The sequence below is a fragment of the Saccostrea cucullata genome, unplaced genomic scaffold (genome assembly GCF_032062105.1).
Source record: "Saccostrea cucullata isolate Sc308-1 unplaced genomic scaffold, CSIRO_AGI_Scuc_v1 ctg7007, whole genome shotgun sequence".
Classification (NCBI taxonomy): domain Eukaryota; kingdom Metazoa; phylum Mollusca; class Bivalvia; order Ostreida; family Ostreidae; genus Saccostrea; species Saccostrea cuccullata.
In genome coordinates this window covers 16,455-27,115 of record NW_026934621.1, presented here as the reverse complement: position 1 = coordinate 27,115, position 10,661 = coordinate 16,455, and the positions used below count along the sequence as shown (strand labels likewise).

Sequence of the window (10,661 nt, the reverse complement as noted above, 5' to 3'; positions counted from 1 at the left end):
TCAAATATTTTTGTTTCAGTTGATAGATAATTAAAGAAAACAACTTGATAATAACAAAGTTGACGTTTAAATACGTTTAAATGTGCATCATTTAAAATAAAACGATGTATCCGAGACTATAAAATTCAAGATGGCGGCGCCCATGAAAATTTGACAAACGCCCAGTTGTTTTAGCAGATCGTACTTGTGAAATAACCTTATTCGTGAATCAATGCATGTTTTTCTGTCATGGCATATTTATGAGGCGCCGTTTTGGTAATTATTGCCAAAAAGTGATATCACCTATTCAAATAGGTGATATCACCTATTCAATTGGTGATATCACCTATTCGAATAGGTGATATCACCTATTCAGATTTTGAATAGGTGATATCACCTATTCGAATAAGTGATATCACCTATTCAGTTGGTGATATCACCTATTAGAATAGGTGATATCACCTATTCAAATTATTTATGAAATAACAATAGCTCCCTAGGTCCCTCAATGTACTTTCACTTTCGTTTTCGTCACGTGACTCGCAACTTCCGTGTATGGAGTTGTGTATTGAGTTAAGCATGTTTTTGGTTTATACAAAGCTTTCGAGGAAAAGTTGAGTAGTTTTACAAAGCAGAAGGGTTCTCCGACATACGATGGATGAATTGCGTGTCATAAAAGCTTGGGTGCGACTGTCCACGAGGAAATTTTCGATCAAAGTACAGGTAAACAAGTCAGAGAATGTCATTTGTTTCTGTTTCGTGTTTATCTGAGCGAAAAAAGAAGTGTTTTATTTCATACCATAATGAAATAGTTTCCCAATCATCTTTTGAATTTGTTAACAGATTTTCCCTTAATCCGAGGACGGTGATGTTATTATCAGCTGATTATATTTATAGGGAAGGAATATTGGCGCTGCATCACTTTTGTTTAGGTAAATAATTTATTAAAAATACTTTTTTTCAGTAAAGTTTTACCTGTTGCATGTCAGCGGATCAAGGCAATTGAGCATTGAATATTTCCCAAGGATTATATGTTTATATATTTTGCTATCTCCCTGTGTTCAACATTTAACAGCTGTTTAACAAAATTCAAATCACTACAATAACAATTTTTACATGATTTTATACATTAATTTCTCAATTAAAAAGTGAACGTTCGGCATTTGGTTAAATTCTGTCTTTCGTGCAATTTATTCCTAAGGCTTGATCTTAGTAACATAAATACATTAAAACTTATTCTATAGCAGAAGTCCAAGAGAACCTGGCTGAGTAAGACAGATGCGAGGTGCAGCTGCTTTAAGCAGTACCTAAGACTAAACTGACTTTGAGTCATCAACATTCTTCAAAATGCAAATCAAATACAGGTATGAAATTGATGCAACAAAATAAGTACTATGACATATAACAATTTTCACCCTAGTTTGGACTTTCAGTAGGGCTTGGCATTCTCTGCGCTACATAATAGCAAATACTAGTAGATTCAAATTCTCATTGGATAAGAAATTAATAACATCAGAAACTTTAAATTGTTGTTGACAACGATGAGACAACTTCTGCTCCACCTGTGCCGTGAGCTCGAGAGAACTTTTAATTGGCTATTTATTAGTAATTACTACACCAGTTGATATTCGGCTAAATTTCTATCCAATGTATACTAAACTTATCAGTGAAGGAAAGCTGTGTAAATTAATTTCAGAAGCTAATTAGGTAACGTCGAGAATGCCACGTCTTACCAAAAGTACAAACTAAACTGGTAATGGTCCTATACATGGATAAAATTTACTCTCATACACGTATACTAGACATGATATATCATGTCGTTTAATTATCATTTTGCAAAAATATTTTTAATTTTTAAAATGGTTATCAATACTTAAGTTTATTTTCTTATGCTATTCAACAAAATTTTTATTCTTGATGTTGTATTTATGTATGTATTTTAACTATGTTGTACAGCGCTTTAGAGTAATTGTGTTTATTACGGGTATATAAGGCACTCTATAAATTTTGTATAATAATAATAATAACAATTATAATAATAAAATGACAAAAAGGTCTAGCTGCTGTGTCCTGTGATGCTTTACCCTCAACCCCCACCCCAAGGTTTTAGACATTTACCCATAACTCATCTGTACTGTCATCCTACCTCACTATTAAAATTGGATGAAACAGCCTTGTATACAGATTAAATGTATGATTTTATATACCTGTGTGGAATTTTTTTTAATAACAAATATAAGACATAAGATAAAATAGTCATCATTGGCCATAATTTAAAATATTTTTTGTTTGATGTACTCCAACCCACTTTTATCAAGGGTGGTTGGTTGTTAATTTTTTTTGCCTTGCAGTATTGAACTAATTACGGTAATATTGATAACTGTCATATTAAAAAATCACAGACTTGGAAATCTATTGATGTTTTCATTATGCACTGGATAGCTAAACAGACTTAAATTATATTTATAAATCAAAAAGCATCCAAGAATTAGAAAAAAAATTACACCTTCGTTTTAAAACATCTATGGAAATAAGGGGGGAAAAATAAAAAAAAAAATGAAGTGCTGAAAAAAATTATTGCCAATTGGTAGAGAAGATTTTGACGGGCCTGAGTACATCAAACAATTTTTTTTTATTTGGCCTTGGTAGGGGAGCCCTTTAACAAATGCAGAAATTGTGTCTTGAAAACATTTTGTGGGTGTGTATAAAAAGGACCATTTTTATTTGGATTTTCTTGTAAAATTATTGATGAAATTTAAAGTTGCTTAGTCCAAGTCGAATCATGAAAAAATATATTCGTTTCACTTCTTGAAAAATAATTGTCCATAAACTGTTTCAACTTTTGTCGATTATATCCCCCAAAATTTTTTCTTTTAAAAGATATCAAAATTCAAAAGTAAAAAAAAAATAATTTTTGTTAGATCACACAACAAATAATCCTATGTTGATATCGTGTAAAATCACCTAAGAAAAATTAAGATTATCGCTTTTATCTCTTGAAGTACAAACCCGAGCATTTTTTTTTCTACAACAAAGTACTTATACCTGTACACGGACAGTATTTTAGCCTTCATTACTAAACTTCCTTAAAAAAATCTTTACATAAAGATATTTGATTTTCCCTCATTCTTTTAAATATGCATATTAATAAAAATTACTATGGTTATATTCATTTAATTTCCTTATTTTTTATATGCGCCTGGATTGATAGATCCAGGGTGTATATTGTTTTTGTCTTGTCTGTCTGTTTGTTTGTATGTCTGCAAACTTTATAAACCTTCACCATAACTTTTGAAACGTGAAAGATAGAGACTTCATATTTGATATGCATACTCCACTAACTAAGCCCTTTCAATTGACACAAAGGTCAATGACCTTGTGACCTTGACTGTGACCTGTATGCTAAAAATATTTTTTTTCGTTCCTTTACCATAAGTTTTGAACCATAGAAGATAGAGACTGCATATTTTTAATATGCATACTCCACTAATTAATCTCTTTCAAATGACTCCAAGGTCAATGACCTTGTGACCTTGACTGTGACCTTTATGCTAAAAATACTTTTTCATACCTTTGCTACAACTTTTGAACCACAAGATATAGAGACATATTTGGTATCCATACTTTACATATCAATTTCTTTCAAATGACACCAAGGTCAATGACTTTGACTGTGACATGTATGCTTAAAATGGCTTTTTTAGAATTTTGCTGCCGCCGGGTGCGTAGTGTATCCCAAACACATCTTGTTAAAAGATATATTATGACTTAAGCTTCTACTAATGGCAAAAAAAACACTTGGGTTTGAATTATCTTCAATCATAATTAGATAAAACCGAAAAATTTGTTTTTTTTTCATAGGTGACTTCACAACAGATCTTAACTTCCCGTCAGGAACTTCTGTTTGTCAATAAGGTTTTAGATTTATTTTTCCTTGTAAGGATTGTTGTAATAAACTATAAAATCATCTTATAATTTATTTTTATATATTATCTATGTAATGACGTACTTTTATTGTGTAGGATAATATGTGCCTGTTTCGGATTAAGCAGCTTTAACGAAGAAGGTTGCAATTAGATATTTGCCAGATTTATAACTCATCATTTAACAGGCCCCTAATTATTATCAGGTGTGCAAACAACTGTGCAAAATTCAAATGTCATGTTACAGAAGCTTGCTTAATTACAGGTTATTGTCTACACATCTTGCAATGGATTGTTTTGATCGAGAACTTATCCAGCATGAAGACCAGCTATGTACCTCACCTGTCATGATATTATAAAAGGTAAGTGGCGCTATCAGCAAAGAATCACACACAACAAAACCTTCATCTTCAAAAGATTTACATTTAAATTTTATTATAGATAATATTTTATAATATTTTATTATAGATAAGCAGTCAAGGTGACCAGACGTGTTTTTTACAGCTCCTGCATTTCTTATCTATACTTAGTAATTACAATGGAATAATAATGAGTTTGAGTGAAAGTTCTAACCTTTTCAAATCACTTTTGGACTCATTTACTGGATTTTCAAGATCATTTAGTGTAAATAATGAGCTTCAAAATGAATCTGTGAAACTTGATTCAGATGCGCCAGATTTCCTTCAAGTTAAGGAAAATCAGAGGAGTGTAACAATAACATTTAATGGAGACAAGTACCCTATCATCTTGGATCATCTACAGAGCGAGCTTGTGCTGTTTAAAAACCGAGAGAAACGAAGACATGGGTCTATATATAAATCTCAAGATGATTCTGTCACAGCTACCATTTATGAGAAAACAAATACCCTTCACATCCAAGGAGACTCATATTTCTCGTGGTGCCAGAGATTTCTCAAGGATTTGAAGACCTCTGATGAAAATTTGGAGACAAGATGTAAGACCATAGAGGAAACATCACCCCAGTGCACATCTACTCCTAAAAGTAAGGCCCCACAAACTGATGAAGACCCCAAATTGAATTGCCATCAGTGCATTGACAGTGCAAAAATCATTAAGGAACTTTCAGATACGGTCCAACTTCTGTCAAAAGAAGTCAGTGATCTTAAAAAACAATTAAATGCTTCAAGGACGGTCACACCTCTTATTACAAATGGAACCCAAACAGTTCCAAACAGGACAAAAGAAAAAGAAACATCAACAGAAGGAATTAAAATTCCTGGGCCTGGTGTATCCAGGCATAGTCAGTGCGAAATTAAAGTCCCATCAACCAGTAGCAGTACAATGACAGACTCCAGGGAGGCTCCAGACATCAAGACTGCTCCTGTTTTGTCAAATCCTGCAGATTTCACGAGGGAAAAAAAGCAACCCGGAAAGAAACCAGAGGAAAAATCTGTACTCATCATTGGGAGCTCGATTTTACAAAGGATTCGCACCAGAGGATTACATTCAACAGTACAGGTCAGCACAAACAGGGGAGCAACCATCTCTGATATAAGGACAAAACTTTCAAGAATGGATGTATCATCATATCAAAGTATTATTGTTTTAGCTGGCGGAAATGATGCATCAAGACGGCGGGATGCAGAGGGGATGGAACACGATTTTGCGGAAATAATCGCAGACCTTCAACATCGGAATCCCAGTGTACGTGTGTATATTTCAGAAGTGTTATCAAGGCGTGATACGAATGTCAGTGATGTTAATGAAATAATTAATGATGTGTGTGAAATGTATGGTGTCACTGTGATTCCTACTACAAAGTTCTTTGGAGATGGAAATCTTAAACAGGAATACTACTGGAAAGACGGAATCCACCTGTCAGACAGAGGTACCGCAGCTCTGCTCAAAATCTACGAAGGTTATGTGAATATACTGAAAAGCGGAAACGGGCGAGGAAACTTCAGAAAAATTACATTACTTTGCAACGATTCCTTCCGTTCAACTTTCTGCTATTTCTGTGGGGAAAGTGGCCACATATCGCGATACTGCAGGCATGGGAGAAAGCTGGACTGTTGGAACTGTGGAGAGCTAGGTCACAAAACCAAGCTCTGCCCGCATAGCCACTAGGAAACGGGCAATGGAAGTATAGCCGTCACCAATTCCCGAGGAATAATTAAAAACAATAATGTATATTCTCTTTTTAATAATTTATGCTCCGAATGTAATCAGGTTTATTGTTTATGTCGTGATAATGAGTTTTCATGTACATTTTTTCAAAATTCTAGAATTAAGTCAAACACTTTATCTAATTCGCATAAATTCATTAAGACAGAGAAAAATATTAATAGGCCTAATTTTGCTACCAAGAAGGTTTCACAAAAATCAGACGAATCAACTGTATTTACAACAAAAAATGATAGTGTAACAAGTAAAAGTAATTTTGGTTTGATGAAAAAGGGATTAAAATTTGGAAACCTTAACATTTGCCACCTAATGCCAAAAATTGAAGAAATTAAAATTCTGCTTCAAAACAAACAAGATCTTAATATCTTAGGACTTTGTGAAACCTTTTTGAATGATAACATTAGTGATTCTGACTTGAATATTGATGGCTTTGAAATGGAAAGGAAGGATCGCATTCTGAGGGCAGGTGGTGGAATTGTTGTATATATCTCCGATAATATAAGATACAAGCGTAGAACTGATTTTGAAATTGGTGATATTGAAACAATCTGGCTAGAATTAAATTCAAAGAATTCTAAACCAGTTTATTATTGTTCAGCGTATCGTCCACCATCTGCTCCCTCCTGCTGGGCGGAGGACCTGGCTAGAGAGATTAACTGTGCCTCCTGCTGTGACGATGCAGAAATTATCTTAACAGGTGACTTTAATGTAGACTTATTCAAAGAACCCCCACAAAGTTGGACATATGCTTTAGAAGAATTTGATTTTTCACAATTAATTACAGCAGCAACCAGAGTAACTAATACTTCAAGTACCCTAATAGATCACTTTTACACCAATAAACCAGATAACATGTGTGAAGTAAATGTACCTTTTATAGCCATCTCTGACCATCACCCAATATGTGCCACTAGAAAAACAAAATGCATGCAGCAAAAAGGACAACACGTAGAAATAGAGTACAGAGACTTCAAAAAGTTCGATGAAAATAAATTCCTTCACGACTTAAAAGATGTAGACTTTAACAATCTCCTCCAGATGCATGACCCTAATGAAATACTAACTGAATTCTATGATTTATTTAATAGTATACTTGACCAGCATGCAAAGGTTAAAACAAAACGCGTAAAGAGCGAAATCCGCCCTAAATGGATGACACAAGAAATAAACAATGCTAGACATTTACGGGACTCTTACCATAAAGAAGGAGATATGGAGAACTATAGAATTTATCGAAACAAAGTTAGTCTTCTTATAGACAAATCAAAATCGTCTTACTATAAAACAGCTATTGAACAAAGTTCAAATCCCAAAGAAATGTGGAACTATCTTAATCAATTAACATGTAATTCAAAGAACATAACACCATCTCATGTGTTTTCTAATGGGGAAATTGTTGATAATCTACAGGATATTGCAAATACTTTTAATAACCACTTTACGGATATCTCTAATAAGCTTCTGATGAAATTGCCCAAACATGATTATGATCCTAATATATTATGTAATTTTGTAAGGTCTAAGCTTGATGAAGAAACCATCTTTAGTATTCATCAAATTGAGGAAAGTGAAGTTTTTAACATGCTTAATTCTCTAAATATCAATAAATCAGCTGGCATTGACTTTATTGGGCCGCGTCTTCTAAAAGTCGCATCCAAATATATATGTAAACCTATAACTCATCTTATTAATGCTAGCATAGTAAGTGGTATTTTCCCGACAAATTTAAAACAAGCCAAAGTAACACCTATATTTAAGAAAGGTGACAAAGCTGACCCAAATAATTATCGTCCCATTTCTATTTTACCAACTATATCTAAACTGATAGAAAAACATGTAGCTAAGCTAATACAAAACTTCACTAATGAATTTGATCTACTAACACAATCCCAGTCAGGATTTAGGGAACTCCATTCTTGTCAAACTTCACTTACAAAACTAACAGAAAGTTGGCTTAATGCAATGGATTGTGGTGAACTAATCGGCATTACATTTATAGATTTTAGTAAAGCTTTTGATTTGGTGAATCACGATATTCTTCTAGAGAAATTAAATCATTACAAATTTGACCAAACAGCTATAAAATGGTTTAAGTCATATCTTTACGACAGGACCCAGTGTGTTAAATTTGGAACATGTGTCTCCAATATTCAACCCGTCACAGCAGGAGTGCCACAAGGGTCAATTCTGGGCCCTCTTTTATTTTTATTGTACATAAATGACCTTCCATTACATGTAAACAATTCAAATATTGATATGTTTGCTGATGATGTTACTCTGTATTCAAATAATCATAATGCACGATGTTTAGAAAATACGCTAAATGCAGATCTTTGTGAGATTGAAAAATGGTGTGCTCAAAATCAAATGGTTTTAAATGTAGATAAAACAAAATGTATGTTAATGGGAACACATCAAAGAAAATCAAAATTAGATAATCCAAATTTACAACTTTATGCCTCAGACAAAACAATTGAAATTGTTGAAACTGGAAAAATTCTTGGTGTACATATTGATGATAAGTTACAGTATGCAAATCATATTGACTCAGTTTGTAAAACGGTTAATTATAAGTTATTTACGCTTCGTAGGATTAAGAAATTTCTCCCTCTTCATACCAGGAAACTTTATTACAACGCTTATATTTTACCATCTATTAACTATTGTTTGACTGTTTGGGGTAATGCCCCCAAGCAGGACATGGACAGACTATTTAAATTACAGAAAAGGGCAGCAAGGATTATCCTTGATGCAAGTCCTGATTCTTCTTCTAAACCACTGTTTGAGAAACTTGGGTGGTTAACAGTTTATGAACTAGTTGATCTATACAAATACATATTATTATACAAAATTTTCAGTGGAATGACTCCCGAATATCTTCGTAATTTATTTGAATTTCAGTCTTCAACTTCTTATAACCTGCGATCCGAAACTAATTATGATCTTAGATTACCAAAATTTCGTACAAACTTATTCAAGACCTCTTTTCAGTATTCAGGTGTACATCTGTGGAATAAACTTCCCCAACACATTAGATTCTCTCATTCTCTACGAACATTCAAGCGTAATGTGGAAAATTACATAATCAGCTGTCGTACAATCATTTGAGCATAATAAGAGTTCAATATCGTATATTGTACTGTTATTGTTAAGATGTGTCTGTATTTGAACACTCTATTCATAATTCAGTGATTGTAATTCTCAAACCTATATAACATGTACTTAATTGTATGTGATTATGATGATTTGTATCTTGATGAAGTGTATATATTTTGTATTTGATATATGTACATATATAGAGAGGGCCCTGGGGAAGAATAGTGCATGCACTAACCAGGTTACCTTCTTTAAATAAAGTTTTATTATTATTATTATTATTATTATTATTTAATTTGTGATTTATTTGAATTTCTGTAGAATGTTATGATACATACTATGAAAACCAAAAAAAAAAATTAAATCAAAATCGCTTTTATTTCAGTACTTTGTGACAGTGAGAAGATGAAATTAAACATGACATGGCTCTATATCACTGCATCAGATATCAATCCAGGTTTACTTATAAACTGAATGAAAACAGTCAAGCATCATTTGGAATTGGAGCTACATATGTCACCGCCTTAACAATATGCCTGCTTACATAACCAAGAAAGCACAGTGACCATGCAGTTGTACCTATGATGTCGGACGAGATCCTGAGAAAACTTTCAGAGCACTCATCACTATCTGCAAAGAAATTAAAATTTTAAATGACTTGTATTAACCCTTTTGTATTTCATTTGGCTTGTATTTTAGTATTCATAGCCTTTAGTTTCCTTCAAACAAAATTTCATCAGTACCAACTTGTAGGTAAAAAATGTTGAAACAGTTTGTTTCTCCCAAAGGAAATTCTCTTCCAGCATGTCCAATTAATGAATTATCAGTGTCATCAGCATTTGATAGATGTCAGTTCCATCGGCAAAGTATTTGTAGCCGAATGGTGCCAGATGAAACACTTTTCACAAGAACCTGGAAAAACATCAGGTGGAAGTGATCATCTACAAGAAAAAAAAAAGTGAATACGTTCTTGAATACTGGTATTAACAATAATACAGTTACTGTAAAATTCGGTTATAGCAAAGTCACTGGGACCTATGAAATTACTTTGCTCTATCCATAATTCATTATATTTGTATAAGGAATTTTTAAATTTATAAAGCAGGAGATACAAGATAACTTTCCTATATCTGTGAATTTGCAATACATGTATCTGTGTTCGTACAAAACGAGTTTTACTCATACTGTATAACATGCCTGTGTACATCCTTTAAATAAAAAACTAAATACACATGTAAGTTGTAACTACCAAATATACAAATTAAACTAAGACTTCCTTAAATTTGTTCTGAAGTGTACATATAGTGTATTGATATCCTTGAGAATTTTTAAGAAAAGATTATTCGTTGAAACAAATGTGCAAACATTCTGTACAGTTAGCAATTTTTATGCAGAACTTACTTATAAATGATGAATGTGCATTTCAATTGTTGAAATGAATGGAAGGCACAAAGTAGGGGACTAGTTCTTGTTAATAAGTTAAATAACTTGTTATTTTTTTTTTAAGAAAATATAATA

At 32.8% G+C, this 10,661-nt stretch overlaps 1 long non-coding RNA gene across 2 annotated transcripts; it reads left to right on the top strand.

Moving 5' to 3' along the window:
- The first annotated feature begins 398 nt into the window (after positions 1-398).
- Positions 399-9,766, top strand: LOC134241060 (uncharacterized). Of its 2 annotated transcripts, none has more exons than XR_009986571.1 (5): positions 399-702; positions 823-911; positions 1,227-1,343; positions 4,168-4,264; positions 9,529-9,766. It is a non-coding gene; the product is annotated as an uncharacterized LOC134241060 (long non-coding RNA). The 2 variants fall into 2 exon arrangements; XR_009986570.1 differs by having other exon boundaries at positions 423-702; positions 1,224-1,343.
- Positions 9,767-10,661: the final 895 nt, after the last annotated feature.